This window comes from Eptatretus burgeri, chromosome 1 (genome assembly GCF_056783735.1).
Source record: "Eptatretus burgeri isolate ZD-2024b chromosome 1, Ebu_testis_v1, whole genome shotgun sequence".
In the NCBI taxonomy this organism is placed as follows: domain Eukaryota; kingdom Metazoa; phylum Chordata; class Myxini; order Myxiniformes; family Myxinidae; genus Eptatretus; species Eptatretus burgeri.
The window spans coordinates 24213663-24234846 of record NC_140961.1 but is presented as its reverse complement, the minus strand read 5'-3'; the positions used below and the strand labels follow the sequence as shown (position 1 = coordinate 24234846).

Here is a 21184-nt window from a genome sequence, read left to right as displayed (position 1 = left end):
TAAATTTCCCCATTGAATGTCCCAGCTTGTTCCCTGTCATTTCTTTTATTGGCTTAGCACGGTGCATGTTGAGAAATAGCGAGGCAGTAAATTGTTCATTTTGACCGACGGGCCTCGGTAACCAACCACTCGGGTTACACACGGTTCTGGCACGGTAACGGCTTGTCCCACTCGAGGTCTGTCGAGGGTGTGAATTCCCCGGTAGCTTTGCCGCGTGGGTAATTAGGTATAATGAAATTTGGCAATTAACCCTACCCCACGCGGTTGAATTATTGGCGATTCATGGTCCTGTAAGGGACCCGTGCATTCCGGACTTATCCGAGGGTCACGACCTAAATTCCGGTGTGTTCGGTGGAGCCGACTCTTCTGCTCTTCCTAACGGTCGTGCTCGCCACCGATACCCGGCCCGCAACAATACATACATATACATATATATATATATGTATATATATGTATATCTTATATCTATATATATAAAGTTGAAAGTGTGTCTGTCTGTGTGTCTGTGTGTGTGTGTTTGTCTGTGACCTATGCACATGAAAAGTACTGGACTGATCCTCACCAAACTTCACAGGCTGACAGAACATGTACCCGGGAGTGTCCCGATGTAAAAGAATTGTACTTCCGACTTGCGGTTTCCGAAGTATGACGTCATCACCTGTTTTCGTAACGTTAATTTTTCAAGTTCAGCCGATTGACATGGGGCTAACGCCATTTGCAATAGAATGAAAAAATAATGCTACAGTCAATTGAACACAATGACTTCTGACTTCCCGGTTTCCGAATTATGACGTCATCACCTGATTGCGTAACGTTAATTTTTCAAGTTCAGCCGATTGACATGGAACCAACGGAATTTGCTAGAGAATTAGAATTAATTAAGTCACAAATGACAACATGAAACCAGCCTCACATTGTTGAGGCATTATGGTTTTTTTATCTGATGCGGCAATAAATCTTAACATTTTTGAACTCGAGTCTTCTGCATATAAAACATGGCAGGGAAAATATAATATCATAGTGGTGATGGAAAAAAATAATAATGGTAGCAGCCTCTACAATTTTACAATTAACTGTGACATATACTCCTTCAGACCCGCCGTCATCCACGGGATTCCTGTGCGGAGCACGGGTATCCCTGCTAGTATATATGTATATATATGTATATATATATATATATATATATATATATATATATATATATATATATATATATATGTACACACACACACACACGCACTAGCGGGGTGTGCTTACACGTTGTAAGCACACCCGAACCGTGCTTCCCCATTGTCTCAGGTTGCTCACCTGTGTAATATCCAAATAATAACCGGTCCCCGGAACCGGAAGTACTCTCCGATCAGGAGGGAATAAAGCTAGTGTTGAAGCCAGCATGGCGTCCGGTTGACTCATTATTACAACTGACGACGAGGATAACGGTTATTAGCTCTTCAACACTCCTCCCATCTCTACAAGGGCAGAACAGCGCATCTCTACAAAGGTAGAACAGCCGTACAGCGAACAGGGAGCCGAAATTTCAGCGCAAAAGCGCAAAAGAAAGAGAAAAAAAAAAAAGAGGAAAAAATATTGTGACGCCAAAACCACGTGGGTACCGCCTCATTCTGAGGTATTCTAAATCCGAGCCCCAACGACTGTGATGTGTCAACTCTCTTGTGCATAAACTCTGTTATTGTGGCGTGGCTGTGACAATATTCTAGAACATACACGACCCTGTGAGTGAGCGATAACAAGTGAACTTACCCGTCCCAAACTTTTTGTGTTGTCTGTCGTGTGCAAAACAAAACAAGAACAATGTCTGTTGTTATGAATGTGCCCCCTGTAGCTACTTTTGATGCACATGGTGAGCCAAGCACCGTATCAGAGCGCTGGAAGCGCTGGCTCAGAAGTTTTGAGCGCTTCGCCGCTGCATCCGGCTGCACAGACACTGCGCAGAAAAGAGAACTTTTACTGCACTGCGCTGGCTTAGATGTGCAGGACATCTTTGACACTCTGCCAGAAACCGGGCCGAACGCATAGCACACCGCCAAAGCTGCGCTCACAGAGTACTTTGCGCCACTCACAAACACGTCATACTCCCGACACCTGTTCCACCAAGAGAAGCAGAAGGATGGAGAAACCGTAGCTCAATTCTTCACACGTCTGCGCACCATGGCGAAGACCTGCTTCAGCGAATTTGAGCCCGAGGTCATCAATGACTTCATCCGTGACCAGATCCTTGACGCCTGCAAGTCAAAGCGTCTACGCACCAAACTGCTAGTGCAGAAGAACCTGACGCTGAAGACCGCGCTAGAACTCGCCCAAGCAATGGAGGCCTCGGAGCGACAAGCCGCTGAGATGGCTCACGAACGTACCGATCCCGAGAAAGCGTACGCCGTCCACAGCGAGACTCACAACGCGCAGAAGCCATCGCAGCGAGGAGATCGCAACAGCCGCCGTGGTGGAAAACCACAACAACTGCCCCGCACAGAATCCCGTCAGGATCATCGCAGAGACACACGATGCAATCGCTGTTGTCGGATGGGCCACACCGGCGATGACTGCAGATGCTCCCGAAACGTGACATGCTAAAAGTGCAACCGCCTTGGTCATTTTGCCGTCATGTGCCGATCAAAAAACTCTGCGCCCGCCGTCCAATACGTTCATGAAGCCGCACCGAACCCAGAAGTGAATACCGAGAGTGACGCTAGTGACGAGTACGCCTATGCCGTAGTTGGCCGTGTGAACACCGAAATAACTGTCAACGGCATTATCGTCGACATGATCATTGACTCTGGTGCCACCTGCAACATCATCAATAGTGACATTGCGAAATCACTTGTGTACAATGGTGCCGCAATGCAAAAGTGCAACTGCAAAATTCACCCGTATGGTTTTGTGCTGATATCTTGCGATAACCTCATCCGTGCTGTTCTCTCAGTGGGAGACAACTCTGCTACCGACGAAATGCTCGTCGTTACAGGTGACACCCCAGCACTGCTCGGGAAGACTATTGCCGAAGCACTAAAAGTGCTCACCATTGGTCCGTGTATGGACAAAGTCCATTGTGTGAATGAGGATATAGCTCCGATACTCAACAAATACCCCGGAATTGATGATGGCATTGGTTGCTTCAAAGGCGAGGCAATCATGCTACACATCGATCGAACCGTCCCGCCGATAGCGAGAAAGCACAGCCGAGTGCCATTCCACCTGAGGACCAAAGTCGAAAAGGAGCTGAACAAGCTGCTCAAGGAGGACATTATCGAGCGAGTGACTGGGCCGACCGAGTGGGTCTCACGTATAGTAACACCTCCAAAGCCAAAAAATCCTGAAGAAATCCGAGTCTGCGTGGACATGCACGAAGCTAACGCCGCGATAAAACGCACGCAACATGTCACCCCGACGATAGACGAGTTGGTGTCTGAATTGCAAGGATCCACAGTGTTCAGCAAAGTCGACCTGCGTAGTGGGTATCACCAACTTAAGCTCCACGAAAGTTGCCGTGACATTACAACTTTCTCGACACATGCCGGACTGTTCAATTACAAACGCCTGAACTTTGGTGTTAGTTCTGCATCCAAAGTGTTCCAACACGTGATACAGACTGTTATGAGGGTTATAAATGGTGCCAGAAACATTAGCGATGATATCATCATCCACGGCGCTGCGACCCGAGAACATGACATTGCGCTTGACCACACCCTGTCTGCCCTGCACAGCAGTGGATTCACAGTCAATCTGCCGAAATGTGAATTCAGGCTGCCGAGAATCGAGTTCTTCGGCTACATATTCAGTGCAGAAGGCCTATCCCCCGATCCAAAAGTACAAGCCCTGAGAGATGCGTCCGAGCCCAAAAACCCATCTGAGGTACGCTCTTTCTTGGGCATGGCGCAGTACAGTGCCAGATTCATCTGAAACTTCGCTACCTTGACCGAGCCTCTGCGCCAGCTCACGAAACAAGGATCAGCATGGTCCTGGGGACCGACCGAAGTGAAGTCATTCAACGACGTCAAGGAGGCGCTGTCTGAGGACACAACTATGCGATACTTCGACCCGAAGAAATTCACAGAGTTAGTGGTCGACGCTAGTCCAGTTGGCCTTGGAGCCATTCTCGCACAGGAAGGAAAGACCATTGCATATGCCAGCCGCACACTAAGCGACGTTGAACAGCGCTACTCCCAGACAGAGCGCGAAGCCCTAGCCGTCATATGGGCATGTGAACACTTCAACATATATATATATATATATATATATATATATATATATATATATATATATATATATATATATATATATATATATATATATATATTGTTGTGGTTACCAGATTCGCAAACCACCATTCAGGTCCCTTAGGTGAGGTATCTCGGTAAGTACATGTGTAGTTAGGCCCAAACCCGTTGTCTAGTGGGAATACATGTCATTTATACGTGCTGCGACTCTTCAGGATAGCCGTTTTTCTTTTACTATCTTTATTTTGGACCAATCGCCATCATCACAACCACAACATCAACCACCGACCACAACCACCGCTTCACCACAACCGCCATGACCTTTACCGTCACAACTCGCCACCATCGCATCACCGTCATCTCGCGCCACTCATGGGCACCGATGCTGGACTCGTGCAGGGCGCACGTTGAACAGCGTGTACAAAATCGCGGATTTTCTGCTTCAAAAACGGATCCAAAACGACACACGCCCACTTTTTGCCGTCCAATCGGTGAGCGAGGGGCGAATTGGCCCCGCCCCCAGGGCGATCGATATATGCAAATTTGTGGATCAAAAAGCCTTCACGCCCACTTTTTGTCGGGCCAATGGGGAGCGAGTTGAAAGGTCAAAGGGAGGGGGTCAAAGGCGAAGTTACGGGGGGATAAAAGGACGGTGTTCGTCAGTAAAAAAGAGTAGTAAGAAGTCGGAACGAGGAAGAAGGGAGTCGTAAAGGTCGGAACGAGGCGAAGGAGAGTCGGAACGGAGGGGACGAGCTGTGGAGAGGCGGCGAGTCGGACGAAGGGTGCTCGCGTCGTGCAAGGAGCTGCGCGCCCGAGGGAGGCCGGCAGCGCGACCTGGCCGAGGTGGAGACGCTCGTCGCAGATAATAAAGATCCTCTATACCCCGAGCATCAGCAACCCCCTCCTGTTCCCCCCGCGCTGAGATAGTGCGACCAAGGGGGCCCCGTTCCCACCCCCTGCCAGGCACTGTCCACGAGGCCCGCGGGTTGCGGGGCCATCGCCGCTCCGCGTCTCATCACCAGACGGGTAGGCCCGACCTGGTCTCGGCCCCAGGCCTACCTCATTCTTGAGGGTATTTCTTTTCCTTGGTTTTGGGTATGTGTTGTCGGCGCCGTCTGTGAAGTAGAATTGTATAAGTGTTGCCGTGTGCTCGGTAGTCGGAATTAGCTCTGCACTGTGTTTTCACTTTTATGTTTGCTTTTTGTGTAAATGGAATTGTTTTCTTTTTTGTGTGCATTTGGTGGAATTGTATTTGTGTGCTTTCCGTTCGTCGCGAATAAATGTGCTTTATTGTTGAACTGTTTCCCGCTTCGCTTCGTCTTTTTCCCCATTGAATCCCCATCTTGCTTCACGTAAAGGGTTGGTAGTGGGCTGAATACGCCCGATAATTAATCGAACCGTCGAGGTCGACGATAACACCGCTCGGTTATTCTGATAGTACGGAACGGGTCGCTTAAGTGGCCCGTGTCCGAAGTCGACCTGCGGCGAGGTGCGATCGCCCGGTCTACCCTCCGCGTGGGTACTTAGGTAGTTCGAATTTGGCGAGCAACCCTATCCCACGCGGGGGCTGATTGGCTCGATCGCGGTGAGACCGAAAGGTCCACCCGTGACTGGTTCCCGGCGTTAGTCCGAGAGGGTCACGACTGGATTGTCCGTCCGGTGGGCGACGCGCCGCGATTCGAGTTACGTGGCCATCGCACGCCGGCGGGCGCGAAAACCGCAACACTGGTGTCAGGAGTGGGATACAAATTCATCGCCCTCCTCGCGGCACTGGTATCGGAGAACAGGAAAACAGGCTCTCCTGTCTCCGGCTAAATTCACGGGAATCGGTCCAGGGGTGAGAGAAGCGAGCCCCGATTCCCTCCAAATTACGAGCGAGCAAATTAACCCTTCACGAGAAGCAAGATGGCGTCTCAAGGCGAGCGGGAGCCGGGGGTATTAGAAATGGATGTAGAATGTGTAGGATCCATGGTCCAGGATGGAATCCCCGAGCAGGAAATGTTGATTGTGCAGGAACACGGACTCGCCCAACTGAACCCAGGGCCCGAGGCGGCAGCGGCCGCGGTGTATGACACCTCCCCCCCCCCTCTCCACCAAGACCCTTCCCCAACCCTTGCCGAAACGGCTCAGCTGAGTGCATCCAACATGGCCCAGCTATGCGCCATGCTGGCGGCAATGAACAAACAAATGAATGAAGTGAAAACGACGATGGATACAAATACAAATGAAATAAAAAACGAAATGAAAGGCATGAACGAAACGATGGATGCGAATACACAGCAAATGAGGGAAGAGATGAAAGAGCTGCGGGGTGAGACGCAGAACATGGGAATGAGCCTAAAAGGAAGCTTGGAAGAACTAAAAAACGAAATGAAAAAGGAAGTCGACACGATACGAGCGGAGGTGACCGGGTTAAAAGAGAAAGTAAAAGGAGTGGGAGTCGCAATGGAAGAAAGTAAACAAGAGAGGGTAAACGAAATAAAGACGGTGGTGGGAAAAATAGACAAAGTAGGAAAAGGATTGGGAGAAGTAAAACAGGGACAAGACCAAATAAAGGAGGAAATCGGGAGGAACACGATGGCGATAGAGGAATTAAAAAGAGAACAAGGGAAAATAAAGGAGGGATTGGGAGCCGTGAAAGAGGACTGTGAGAAAAGACATCGGGAAATGACAGACAAAGTTGAAAACCTGCGAAAGGAGGTAAAAGCGGAGACACAGAAAGGATTAAAGAAGGTGGCGGAGGAATGTAGAAAGAGACATGAGGAGGTAATTAATGAAATGGAGCGGAAAGCCGGAGAAAAGACAGAGGAACTGGGGGAGCAGATAGGAAAAAACCGGGGCGAGACAGAGGAGCAGTTTAGGACAACGAGGGAGGAAATATCCAAGACAAATAAGATGGTGACACAGGTACAAGGGGAGGTGGAGCAAATAAGAGAAAAAGTCGGGGAACTGTCGTTAGGAACGATAGGGGAGGAAATAAATGGGGTAATAAAGGGGAAAATGGAGGAAATGGAGAAGAGACTGACGGATAGGGTGGAGGCCCGGTGTGAGAAGCAGGGTGGCCTCCTTCGGGAACAGGGGGAGAGGATATACTCCCTCGAGGCGGATCGTGCCCAGGGGGCCGGTGTCACAGGGCGGAGGAGGAGGCTTGCCCGATGCGGGGGTGAGCATGCCAAGCTTGGGGAGGGTAGAGACCGCGGGGTCTTTTGGCCTAATGGGGGTACCCGGAATGACTGTTCCAGGGGTGTGCAGAGTGTGAGTCCAATGGCTTGGGAGAATAAGCGGGACGACGCGGGGCACGGACAGACGCAGACAAGGGTGGTGGAGCCCCGGGCAAATGGCTCGGACCCTGCGGGAGTGAGGCACCGTTGGGACTGGGGAGGTACACTCCTCCCGGAGTCCCTAGGGAACGGGAGGAGACCTCGAAAGAACCGAGGGTGCCGCTACCCCCGTACGATGGCAAGACGGACTTGAGGGCATATATGGCCCAGTTCCAGTGTGTTGCCAGAGGCAATGGCTGGAACGAGGTGCAGGGTGTGGCACAACTCACAGCGGCCCTGCGTGGCGTGGCTTTGGAAGTCCTGACCACGGTACCCAGTGAGGCGCGACCCTGGAGGCTCTCCATTTGCCCCTAAAAACCGATTTGGCATGGACCAGCAGAGCGAGCTTGTTAAAGCTCAGCTCAACGGGCGCAAACGACGTCCCCAGGAATCACTGGGAGAATTGGCACATGACATTCGCCGCTTGGTGGGGATCGCGCACACCAACATGCCGCCGGAGTACCGGGAGGAGATTGCCCTGGACCATTTCCTTCGAGCAATAGGGGGCACCGATGTCGGAGCATTGCTCACCGTATGGCGCCCGGACAACCTCCAGAAGGCGGCTGATACTGCTGCCTGCTGGGAGGCAGCCAGAACGCCATTGGGAGGGGCTGGGCGCCATGCGGTGGCAGTCCGACAGGTGGACCCCGTGCACGACAGTGCACTGGGAGCCGGGGCAACCCTGGGCGACCAAGCGCGAGTGGAAAGGATGGTGCAGGGCATGTTCGACCGCCGGTTCGGGAGACCTGTGGAGAGGCGGTCGGGCCCGGGAAGGGCGGGAGATGGGCCATCGGGGGGTACCCCAATTCGGAATGGAGGGGGGTATAATTCGGCGTACTGGAGGCAAACACCTTACCAGAAGAGGTGTTATAATTGTGGCGCAGGGGACCACCTGCAGCGGAGGTGCAACGCCCCGCGCAGGGAAAGGCCCCCGCGAAGAGAAGAGCCACGGCCCCCTAGACCACCAACTCCGCCCCGGGTCAATAGGGATAGCCAGGCCCAACCATCCCCCCACCAGTCCCCGGGAAACTAAGAAGTGCCGAACATGTAGGGCCGTGTTCGGCAGACTCAGACGGAGAAGAGCCCTCAGAACTGCGACAGGTCATCAGTTGTGGCCAAATTGGCAAAGGTAGCTTAACAATTCGGTGCAAGATTGCCGGCGTAGGGGTAGACGCCGTGGTGGACACAGGAGCAAGCGCCACGATCATCAGCCCTGTGGTCCTTGATTCGAGTGTAGACGGTTGGGATGAGATCCACCGTCTGCAAAACCATAGTTTGCAGCTAGCTACCGGGGCAACGGCCCCTATCATAGGACGTGGTTTCGTGTCGTTTAAATTGGGCATTGTGAAAACCAAGATAGAGGTTTGGGTGGCAGAGGTGTACGACCCATGTCTAATAGGGTTGGATGTGCTGACGGCCGGTGGTTGTAAGATCGACTTGGGCCGGGGGTCATGCAGTTGGGTGGTGAGGAGTTGCCGTTAGGAGGCGTGAGCACGGATGAGAGGGTGGAGCTGGAGGCTCCTGACTCCGTGGTCATTCCCCCGGGTGCCGAGGCGGTGGTCCCGGCCCGGTGGCGAGCACCCCAACGTGGCAGGGCCCCTGCGGCCTAGCGGAACTACCGGCAGGGCCGTCAACCCCGGGCTTAGTCGTGGGCCGCACCCTGGTAAGTACCGACGGGCCAGTAGTGCCCGTACGGGTGATAAATGTTAGCACGGAACCACGCACTATCAGGAAGGGCACGAAGGTGGCAGATTGCATCCCAGTAAAAGAGGTCGCAGAGCTGAGGGACGATAACGTCGAGCCGGACCGGCCCCAGAAGGAGTCTCCAGACTCGATTAGGAACTGGCCCGGTCCCATTTGTGAGATGGTAAATCGGAGTAGTGTAGATTTGGAGGAGGCCCAGCGGGAGGCCTTATACAAGCTGGTCGACCGACACATCGGGATCTTCTCCTTGTCACCCGAGGATATTGGACGTACGGGCCTGGTGCAACATCAGATCCACACCAATGGGGCCCGGCCTGTCCGTCAGCCTGCTCGAAGGCTCCCATGGAGCAAAAGAGAGGAGGCTGATGAACAGGTTGAAAAGATGCTCAATGCAGGTGTCATCGAGCCCTCGGGAAGTCCTTGGATGTCACCAGTTGTGCTGGTTAAAAAGAAGGATGGGACCACGCGTTTCTGTGTGGACTATCGCCAGCTGAACAACGTGACACTCAAAGACTCCTATCCCCTGCCTAGAATTGACGATACCCTCGACGCCGTTGCAGGCTCTAAATGGTTCTCAACTTTGGACCTCAAGAGTGGGTATTGGCAGGTGGAGATGGATAAGACGGGGAAGGAGAAAACGGCATTTTCCACAGGGAAGGGACTGTATCAGTTCACTGTGATGCCGTTCGGTTTGTGTAACGCCCCCGCCACCTTTGAGAGACTGATGGAGCGTGTACTCGGCGGCATGCCGTGGCAGTCATGCCTGGTGTATCTGGATGACGTCCTGGTACACGCTAAAACATTCACCCATGAGATAGCCAATTTGGACCAGGTGTTTGGGCACCTCAGGCAGGCAGGGCTGAAATTGAGCCCAGAGAAATGCACTTTGTTCGCGACAGAGGTGGCCTATCTCGGACACGTGATAGGCCGCGAGGGGGTGAAGACCGACCCCGGAAAAATTACAGCGGTAGAGGAGTGGCCCGTACCTACAACTGTCAAACAGGTGCGGGGCTTTTTGGGACTTTGCTCCTACTACCGGCGTTTCGTGGCAAACTTTGCGGAGATAGCCAGGCCCCTTCACCGGTTGACGGAGAAGGGGTTGAGATTTAATTGGACGGAGGAGTGCCAGGAGGCCTTCCTCAAATTAAAGGGGTGTTTGACATCCGCACCTGTTTTAGCATACCCCACCGATGACGGGATGTATACCCTGGACACGGATGCAAGCCAGGAAGGATTGGGAGCAGTCTTGTCTCAGACACAGGGGGGCGTGGAAAGAGTGATCGCGTATTACAGTCGGGCCATGAGTAAGCCCGAACGAAATTATTGCGTAACTCGTAAGGAACTATTGGCTATGCTGTCTGCCGTGAGCCATTTCCACCCGTACTTGTACGGGAGGAAATTTTTGGTTCGAACTGACCATTCCTCCTTGCAATGGCTCTTACGGTTCAAGGAACCGGAGGGCCAAATTGCAAGGTGGTTGGAAAAATTGCAGCAGTACGATTTCAGTGTGGTCCATAGAGCCGGTAAGGCTCATGGGAATGCCGATGCGCTCTCTCGACGCCCCTGTCTGAGGGAAAACTGCAAATATTGTACGAGACATGAGGAGAGGGACCAATTGGCAGACGCCTCCCCGAAACTCCCAGTCCGTGCGGCCCGGATGGTAGGCCCAACTTTGCCACTAACCGCAGGAGAGGAATTTGGTGGATTGGCATGGAGCACGGCCCAGCGGGAAGACCCCGTGCTAGGGCCAGTGTACAAATGGGTCCAGGAAAACAGGAGGCCCAGTGGGGAGGAAATCGCCCCATTCGGGGCGCGAACAAAGGCATACTGGGCTCAGTGGAGGACCCTAGAAATGAGGGACAACATCTTGTATCGCAAGTGGGTGGAGATTCCTTCTGAACAAACTTCTTGGCTGGTGATAGTCCCTGATGGGTTTAAGACCCAAATTTTGAAACAGGTGCACGGTACCCGCGCCGGCGGCCATTTGGGCAGGACCAAAACAAAATCTCGGGCCCGCCGGCGGTTCTATTGGGTTAACATGGGGCGCGATGTACAGGACTGGTGTCGAGCATGCGACGCCTGCACTGCAAAAAAGGGACCGCCACAGAGGATGAGGGCCCCACTCCAACTACATCAGGTTGCGGCTCCCCTGGCCCGAGTGGCCATGGACATTTTGGGACCACTGCCCCCACTCGCCAGGGTAATAAGTACGTCCTCGTAATTATGGACTATTTCACCAAATGGCCAGAAGCCTTTGCCCTTCCCAGCCAGGAAGCAGGGGTTGTGGCCAAGGCCTTCGTAGAAGGATTTACATGCCGGTATGGGATTCCGCAGGAGCTGCACACGGACCAGGGACGAAATTTTGAGAGTGAATTACTAAAAGAGGTGTGCAGGCTCCTGGAAATTCGAAAAACACGGACAACGCCCCTGAGACCACAGTCTGATGGCATGGTGGAGAGGTTCAACAGGACCCTGGTCCAACAGTTGGCCCTCTTCACCGCCACTAACCAGGAGGACTGGGACGAACACCTTCCGTACCTCCTGATGGCCTATCGCGCGTCCCAGCACGGGTCTACCGCATGTAGTCCGGCGCTGTTGATGTATGGACGGGAGCTGAGAAGCCCCGTCGATTTATTGTGCGGTCCGACGCCTGAGCGGCTTGATAGGCCCCGGGGAGGGCTATGCCCGTCGGTTGGAGGAGGGCTTGGAGAAGGTCCACGCCTTCGCACGACACCAGCTCCAACAGGCGGGCATAAAAATGAAGCGCAGGTACGACCACCGGAGCCAGGTGAGCAAATACCCACCGGGGGCAAAGATTTGGTTCTTTAACCCCCGGCGAAGGAAGGGCAGATGCCCGAAGCTCACCTCACCTTGGCAGGGCCCGGGGGTTGTCCTGGCGCAAGTCAGTGACGTGGTCCTAAAAATTAAAATGGGACCACGAGCCCTCCCTCGGATCGTCCACGCGGACCGCCTGAGGCCTTACAAGGGCGACCTTACGCCCTCATGGATATGTCTTGCCGGAGGAGTCGGTGCTGGAACAGCCGCTCCCGCAGAGGCGCAGGGCTCTCAGAGTCTTGCGACGAGTTCACGAGCCCAGTAGGAAGGGAGGAAATTCCCCCCCTGGGAAATTGATTAATGGGATTATTTGGAGACAGAGACAGACTTATGAATGTGTAGAGGGGACGTAGCTTAGCTACGTAGTGTTAAAAGGAACGTGCTGTAGTGTAAGGGATGACGTGGGAGCACGAGTTAGTTAGGGGATGTAGTTAGAAGGATGGCAGAGTTCAGCGGTGAGTGGGTTGAAGAGTTGTGGGTTGTGAGGTGAGTACGCGTACATGTTGAGTGAGTGAGGCCAGCGGGTCTGTGTGTGTGGAGCGATTGGGGAATGCATGGTGCGATGAGTGATTGGGGGGAGGAGTGACTCCCGCCCAAGGGACCCCGGGGTCAGAGTAAAGTGAGTTAGCTGGGTTAGTCAAATTGAAAAATGGAGGTCGTTTTGTTGTTGGTGGGAAAGTAGGCTCGAGACCCATTTGGAGGGGTGCAGGAGCCCTGTTGACGGGCTTGGGAGCGTGGCTGCGAAAGGTGAGTATCGCTGAGTGGGTACCCCGGGCACCAGGCTAGTCGGCCGCGGTAGGCCAAGGGCCCATGGGGGGCCGGGATAGAGTAGTGGGCACGGGTGCGCCTGCTTGGTGCGGGGGCCCGGGGCGCCATTAGCCGCGTGGGCAGTGCAGTGGGCACGGGTGACCCTCGGAAAGGGGCCCGGGAGGCCGGCCTGCCACGTGTGCGTTTCAGGGGAGGTGCCATGGGGGGCACTCCCCGGTGTTAGGGAGCTGGTAGGCTCGGAGGCAGTGTAGTGCCCGGGGGTGCCATAGCGGGAGATTCGGCAGAGGGTCGTGCCTGCCAAAGGGAGCCACGTGTCCCAGCCAGGAGACCGTGTGAGGGCACGGAGAGAAAATTGGGGGGCGAGGCCCGAAATTGTAAGGACACCAACACAGGCGACGGGAATCTGGGTTGTTAGAACCAATAGTTTAAGCGAGAGGCGCTTGTTGAAAGCCCCGGGGTAGTTTAACAGTTAAATGGATAGGGTAGATTAGGAGATGTACCCCTCCGCACCATCCATCCCCTCGCTGTCGTTGTGGGCCGCTGGACCCACTTGGTGTTAAGATCGCCGAACTCTGGGGAGGCCATTCTGAGGCTTCGTTGGGCCTCGACACAGGACGCTAGCTCTCCCTTATTCCCCTCCGGGAAGGGAACGTAGGGGTTGGGAGTAGGCTAGGTGACAGGATAGGTTAGCCGAACAAGGACGATAAAGGGGGTTAGGGGACGATTTATAGTGGGGAAGTAAAAATAAAAACAACAAAAAAATAAGTTGGGGCTAAATTGGGGTTTGACAAATTAAGGGAGTGGGTATGTACAGTGACAGGCAAAGGCGATAGGTTGGGAGGGAGACGGGTAGGTAGGTCCGAGCCCGCCTTCCAAGTGGCCAGCACCACCGCACTCCCTCCACCAACTTCCACTGACGGCAAAGGCTGGCCAACTTCATCGGCTGGCCGTGTTTTGCTTCAAGGCGGAGGCCGGCCAACTTCATCGGCAGCTGTTGTTTTGCTGCAGGGCCTGTGCCGGCCAGTTCATCTGCTGGCTGTTTTTCTTCAAGGCCTGTGCCGGCCAGTTCATCTGCCGGCTGTGTTTGCCTGCAGCGGCCTTCTTCTGCGGGCTGCGTTTGCCTGCTGCCTTTGCCATGCCATGCCCACTGCCCCTGTTCACCAGCCCCCGTTCAATTTTTGCTTTGCCCCCCCCTGTTCATTTCCATGTGCGCCAGGATCCGCAAGGCAACAGTTTGCAAGCTGCGAGAACTGCCCTGTTGGCAGCTACAACACGGGCCTGCAGTGGCAGCCCGTGCACCGTGTTTTGCGTCCATCCATTCATCCATTCATTCGTTGTGCTCATTGCGTGTGCCACTTGAGCTGGCACGGAGACTGCGTTTGTGCAGCCCAAGCACCGTTGTTGTTCACGGAGTTCAGTTCAAAAGGGAAGGCCTTGGACTGCATGTGAGCAGCCAGCCACGTTCCCTGTCACCTGCATTGTTTTGAGCCAGAGACTGCATGTGGGCAGCCTGGCTCCCTGCTAACTGCTTTTCTTTTGCAGAGTTCAGTGATCCTGGGCCATGGTTTAGTGTAAAATTTGTAAGTTAAGGTTAAGATGTACTGTAAATATGAGTGCGCCCCCGGCATGTATGTCTTAGCGCCGGCAATTTTATTTAAGTCGTCCGTGTGAGTGAGTTTGTTTAGATAGTTACGCAGCCCTTAGGTTATTTATTTTGGGGACACGAATACCATGAATGTCGCACTCAGGGATCCGTAGGTAAAATGTACTAGGGGAAAACTACACATGATGGCACACGAAAATTTGACGACTCGGGACGAGTCTGTAAAAAGGGAAGGGGGTAGTGTTGTGGTTACCAGATTCGCAAACCACCATTCAGGTCCCTTAGGTGAGGTATCTCGGTAAGTACATGTGTAGTTAGGCCCAAACCCGTTGTCTAGTGGGAATACATGTCATTTATACGTGCTGCGACTCTTCAGGATAGCCGTTTTTCTTTTACTATCTTTATTTTGGACCAATCGCCATCATCACAACCACAACATCAACCACCGACCACAACCACCGCTTCACCACAACCGCCACGACCTTTACCGTCACAACTCGCCACCATCGCATCACCGTCATCTCGCGCCACTCATGGGCACCGATGCTGGACTCGTGTAGGGCGCACGTTGAACAGCGTGTACAAAATCGCGGATTTTCTGCTTCAAAAACGGATCAAAAACGACACACGCCCACTTTTTGCCGTCCAATCGGTGAGCGAGGGCGGGTGGCCCCGCCCCCAGGGCGATCGATATATGCAAATTTGTGGATCAAAAAGCCTTCACGCCCACTTTTTGTCGGGCCAATGGGGAGCGAGTTGAAAGGTCAAAGGGAGGGGGTCAAAGGCGAAGTTACGGGGGGATAAAAGGACGGTGTTCGTCAGTAAAAAAGAGTAGTAAGAAGTCGGAACGAGGAAGAAGGGAGTCGTAAAGGTCGGAACGAGGCGAAGGAGAGTCGGAACGGAGGGGACGAGCTGTGGAGAGGCGGCGAGTCGGACGAAGGGTGCTCGCGTCGTGCAAGGAGCTGCGCGCCCGAGGGAGGCCGGCAGCGCGACCTGGCCGAGGTGGAGACGCTCGTCGCAGATAATAAAGATCCTCTATACCCCGAGCATCAGCAACCCCCTCCTGTTCCCCCCGCGCTGAGATAGTGCGACCAAGGGGGCCCCGTTCCCACCCCCCTGCCAGGCACTGTCCACGAGGCCCGCGGGTTGCGGGGCCATCGCCGCTCCGCGTCTCATCACCAGACGGGTAGGCCCGACCTGGTCTCGGCCCCAGGCCTACCTCATTCTTGAGGGTATTTCTTTTCCTTGGTTTTGGGTATGTGTTGTCGGCGCCGTCTGTGAAGTAGAATTGTATAAGTGTTGCCGTGTGCTCGGTAGTCGGAATTAGCTCTGCACTGTGTTTTCACTTTTATGTTTGCTTTTTGTGTAAATGGAATTGTTTTCTTTTTTGTGTGCATTTGGTGGAATTGTATTTGTGTGCTTTCCGTTCGTCGCGAATAAATGTGCTTTATTGTTGAACTGTTTCCCGCTTCGCTTCGTCTTTTTCCCCATTGAATCCCCATCTTGCTTCACGTAAAGGGTTGGTAGTGGGCTGAATACGCCCGATAATTAATCGAACCGTCGAGGTCGACGATAACACCGCTCGGTTATTCTGATAGTACGGAACGGGTCGCTTAAGTGGCCCGTGTCCGAAGTCGACCTGCGGCGAGGTGCGATCGCCCGGTCTACCCTCCGCGTGGGTACTTAGGTAGTTCGAATTTGGCGAGCAACCCTATCCCACGCGGGGGCTGATTGGCTCGATCGCGGTGAGACCGAAAGGTCCACCCGTGACTGGTTCCCGGCGTTAGTCCGAGAGGGTCACGACTGGATTGTCCGTCCGGTGGGCGACGCGCCGCGATTCGAGTTACGTGGCCATCGCACGCCGGCGGGCGCGAAAACCGCAACAATATATATATATATATATATATATATATATATATATATATATATATATATATATATATATATATATATATATATATATATCCGGCGCACCGTTCCGCGTAATCACCAATCACCAACCATTGGTTACGATCTGGAAAAAAACCAAACCCGCAGATCCGCATTGCCAGATGGCCTCTCAGACTCCAGCCATATGACGCTACTATAGTGTACCGCCGCGGTGATGATAATCCTCCAGACTATATGTCCAGGCACCCGAGTGCATTCGCATACTGCTCCAGGCATGAAGCGAGGATCGCAGAAGACTTTGTGAACTTTATTGCTGCTTCTTCTGTGCCTAATGCCCTAACATACAAGGAGATCCAGGCCGAATCATCCCGGGATCCCACCATCTGCGCCACAGCCGAAATGATTCGTCTGTCGAAATCGCATCAACTAGATGCTTACACTGACGCCGCTACCGAGGCATTGGTTAGCCTCCACGCCGTGAAAGACGAGCTGACGGTGACAAATGACGACGTCATTCTGTGAGGTTCTCGCCTTGTGCTACCTGCCGTTCTCCACACCCACACAATAGAACTTGCACACGAAGTTCATCAAGGCCTCACAAAAACAAAAGCGCTCATCCGCAGCAAGGTGTGGTTCCCCGGAATTGACTCCATGACCGAGTGCATTCTGCGAAAATGCATCCCCTGTCAGGCGAACAGTAATCGTCAACATTCGGAACCACTCAATATGTCAATGCTCCCAAGTAGGCCGTGGCGAAATCTGAGCGCCGATTTTTGTGGTCCGCTAACGATGGGCGAATACATGCTCGTAATAACGGATGAATACTCGCGCTACCCTGTGGTATTACTCACCTGCTCTACTAACGCAGAGAAAGTTATACCGATAGTCGAAAAAGTGTTCGCAATGTTCGGATACCCCGTTGTGGTGAAAACAGACAACGGACCCCCATTCCAGGGGGTTGGAAAGACTATCTCACGTCCGTCGGTGTATGACACCATAAAATAACCCCGCTATGGCCGCAAGCCAATGCACAAGCCGAGAGCTTCAACAAACCCCTCATGAAGGCAATCCGTGCTGCGATCGTGCAAGGGTCAGACTGGAGAACGGAGCTACAGAAGTTCCTCCGCATGTATCGAGCTAGTCCGCATTTCTCAACTCTATTCGCACCACACCGTCTCATGTTTGGGTGGGAACCCAGAACGAAAATCCCAACAGTTGTGAACTCTGACCCGTGACCCAATGATCAACTTGCCCGCCACAACGATGCCGCCGCAAAAACCATCATGAAGGCACGCAAGGATCTCTGCGCCAGCACGTTAAAGCCCCCCCATCAATATTGGTGATGTTGTCCTCGTTAGGCAACAACGAAAGAACAAGTTCTCCACGCGCTACAACCCCAAACCGATGGTTGTCACCAACGCGCAAGGCTCCATGATCACCGCAGCATGGAAAGATGGCGCAAGCATGACCAGAAACTCATCTAAGTTTCACGCCATGCCGATCACACCCACATCCAAGGTGGTCAACAGTGACATCCCCCTTGATCCTCCACCCGATGAACTGGTTCCAGCGACGATCCACCCAAATCCCGTCGTAACAACGCCCGTTCCAGTTCCTCAACCACTAGTCGCGCCCTCAACGACAACACCCGAATCCACAACGCGCCCTAAAATAACCGTTAAAGGATGCGCCGACTTATTGAAGAACTCTAAGTCGGTTCGGACCCTCCATGGTGTTTTATACCTGTTTATTCCGTGTCCGAAGCACGCAGCATTTTCTTGCACAGTTAGAGAGGAAATGTGCAATCTATGAAAATGATTTACATGTTTGTATGTTCTGATAATTGGTTCCATTTTATTACCTTACCGTCTTACCGAACAGTTTGCATGGTATTTTGTTCTTATGCAAGTTGGAGAGGGATGTAATATCCAAATAATAACCGTTCCCCCAAACCGGAAGTACTCTCCGATCAGGAGGGAAAAAAGCTAGTGTTCAAACCAGCATGGCATCCGGCTGACTCATAACAACAACCTGCATTTGATTTTTTTAATTCATTTATATTTTCATTTAAGGATGCTTTTTGACAGTTGTGATTTTTCCTGGTATATCAGCTTTGATGTTTGTCAGCACGCAAAATTACTGTGCTTCGCCATTGATGATTTGGGTCACTCACCTGCATTATTTTTTTCATTTATTTTTTCATTTATTTTTTTCATTTATTTTTATTTTCATTTACCGATGTTGTATGACGTTTCTCTGATTTTTCCCAGTGTACCGGCTTCGGTGTCTGTCGGCCCGCAACATTTCAGCTTTCGACATCACCCTGAAGGTACCGATCTTTATTACAAATCAGTGAGTCAGTGGTTGAAAAGAGTATTATATTGTAATATATATATATATATATATATATATATATATATATATATATATATATATATATATACATATATATGGACATAAACATACATACATACATGCATACACATATCGAATCCCCTAAGTTGACGAGAGGCAGCAGGGCACAAATGAAGTCCTATCACAGCGCTTGCAGTATGACCTGTCAGCAACAAGTATCACCTCCGTCTCATTGATCACCCATCAGGAGGTTTGCAGCCAGGAATATTAAATTCAACCAACAAAGGAGACTGACTATGGCATGATGCTGACATCATGTAGGAGGTGATGTGTTGGTATAATTTATATACATTTTCAGCGTCGTGTCACACTGGTGTGCTTCTTTCGTTGAACATATATATATATATATATATATATATATATATATATATATATATATATATATATAACATACATGTACATACATACATACATACATACAGTATAGCCTCTCCATTATGACAGCATATTGGATCATGTCGGTGTTGATACATTGAATATTTGGGACACTGGTTTTGAGATCCACAATCTGAAAAAGAACCAACAACAGCGTTGTGGGGGATAAAGATGTAAAATTAATTGTGTTTTCATTTTTATTCAGCATGACTCGTGTATTCCATGAACGACATACATTCTCAGCCCAATCATGTCATGCAGCTAGCCATGTCCTGTCCACACGACACGTGAAATGAAACGTGACATGAAAAAAAACGTGCAAGCTGCACATGTGCGACTGTGCTTACTCAGGCTGGCTGGAGCAGGCAGCTGCATTCGGAAATGGACTTTGGGAAAAACAGGATGTGTCGAGCATAGAGATCTGCTCACTGCTTGGCTAATGTACATCATCTCACTTGCAAAATTGTGCGGAAAAGTTCTTTCTGACAGAATCACTTTTTTTTTGAATCACTTATCTTAGTAACTGTTGTTGTTTGTCAAAAATACATTTTGGAAAGTTTGTTTATATGCTGGTCAATGATCATTTGTCTCACTGCCTTCCAAACCCCCTGTCCATGACATCCTGATCGAAATTTTCATAACAATTTTGCACGTAAGGATATAAGTATGAATTCAAGTTGCCATGTTCAAATATTTTTCCTTCAGCAGTTCATCAAGATCAGAAATATTATTTACATTTCATCACAGAAACTACTTTCACTAACTAGAACGGGCACTCATAGAGCGCATACCTTCGCCGCCACTACTTTTTTTGTTCTTGGTATGAGTGTGGGGAACTGGTTTCATATGAATGGTCTTATGACACAAACCACATATCTATAATGTCATGACCCCCCCCCCCCACGACTTTTGGTGACTACGGACTAAACAACAATCAACTCACGTCGTTTTGGTGAGTCTTCACTCGCAAGCTCGGTGAATACAACGTTTCAACAAGAGAAGGTAATCTCGTTTGATGCTGGTTTCATGCAAATCGAATAAGAATTGACTGAGTTATGCCGAAAACTGCATATTTTTCAAGGGCGTGACCCCCCCCCGACATTTTACCCCAACCGGTGACATGTGTTATGACGTCATTGTGTCACAAGATTGGGCATTAAATTCTGAACATTTTGGTGCTGGGTTCATGTAAAGCGGACAAGAATTGACCGCGTTATGACAAAAACCGCATATTTTTCAAGGTCGTTACCCCCCTGACCTTTGACCCCTAACCGGTAACAAGAGTATGGGCGTCATTGTGTCATATTGCATATCACAAGATGAGGCGTTGAATTTTGAACATTTTGGCGTTAGTTGCATGCAAATTGAATAAAAATTGACCGTGTTATCGTAAAAAGACGATTTTGACCTTTTCGTGACCTTGACCTTGATCTTTGACCCGAACGATCCCAAAATCTAATCGAATGCTTCCTGGCTAATGACCAATCATCCCACCAAATTTCATGCAATTCGGTTTAATACTTTTTGAGTTATACGAATCACAAGATTACAAATAAATAAATAAATAAATAAATAAATACACGCCGACCAAAACATAACCTTTCGCAGAATGCGAAGGTAATAAGGAGTGAAGAGTGAACAATAAAGAGTGATTGCTAACCTCCGGTGATATAATTATTCGAGCTCCTGCTCTGAGTCTAGGAGGTCATTGGTTTGATTCTGACCCAAGCTGAGTCACACCAACGACTTCAAAAATGATACGTCCTGCTGCCTTGCTTGACACAGCATTTAAATTAGAGGGTGTCTCAATAAAATGTATAGTGTGTGTGTGTGTGTGTGTGTGTGTGTGTGTGTGTGTGTGTGTGTGTGTGTGTGTGTGTGTGTGTGTGTGTGTGTGTGTGTGTGTGTGTGTGTGTGTGTGTTTTGCAATACCCACCAAGCTTGTTGGAGCAACAAGGCACAGATTGTGTCCCAGGGCAGCCAAAACTGCACGAACTGTGATCAACATTGGCCGTTTGCCACACAAACACATTGTCTCTGGC

The 21184-nt window shown here is 51.2% G+C and overlaps 1 long non-coding RNA gene across 1 annotated transcript in view; it reads left to right on the top strand.

Annotated features, from left to right (window-relative positions):
- Positions 1-19087, top strand: part of LOC147034037 (uncharacterized) — a 59809-nt gene extending 40722 nt beyond the window's left edge. The window contains exon 3 of the long non-coding RNA XR_015059929.1: positions 18623-19087. This is a non-coding gene — a long non-coding RNA (uncharacterized LOC147034037). The remainder of the gene's footprint in view (positions 1-18622) is intronic.
- Positions 19088-21184: the final 2097 nt, after the last annotated feature.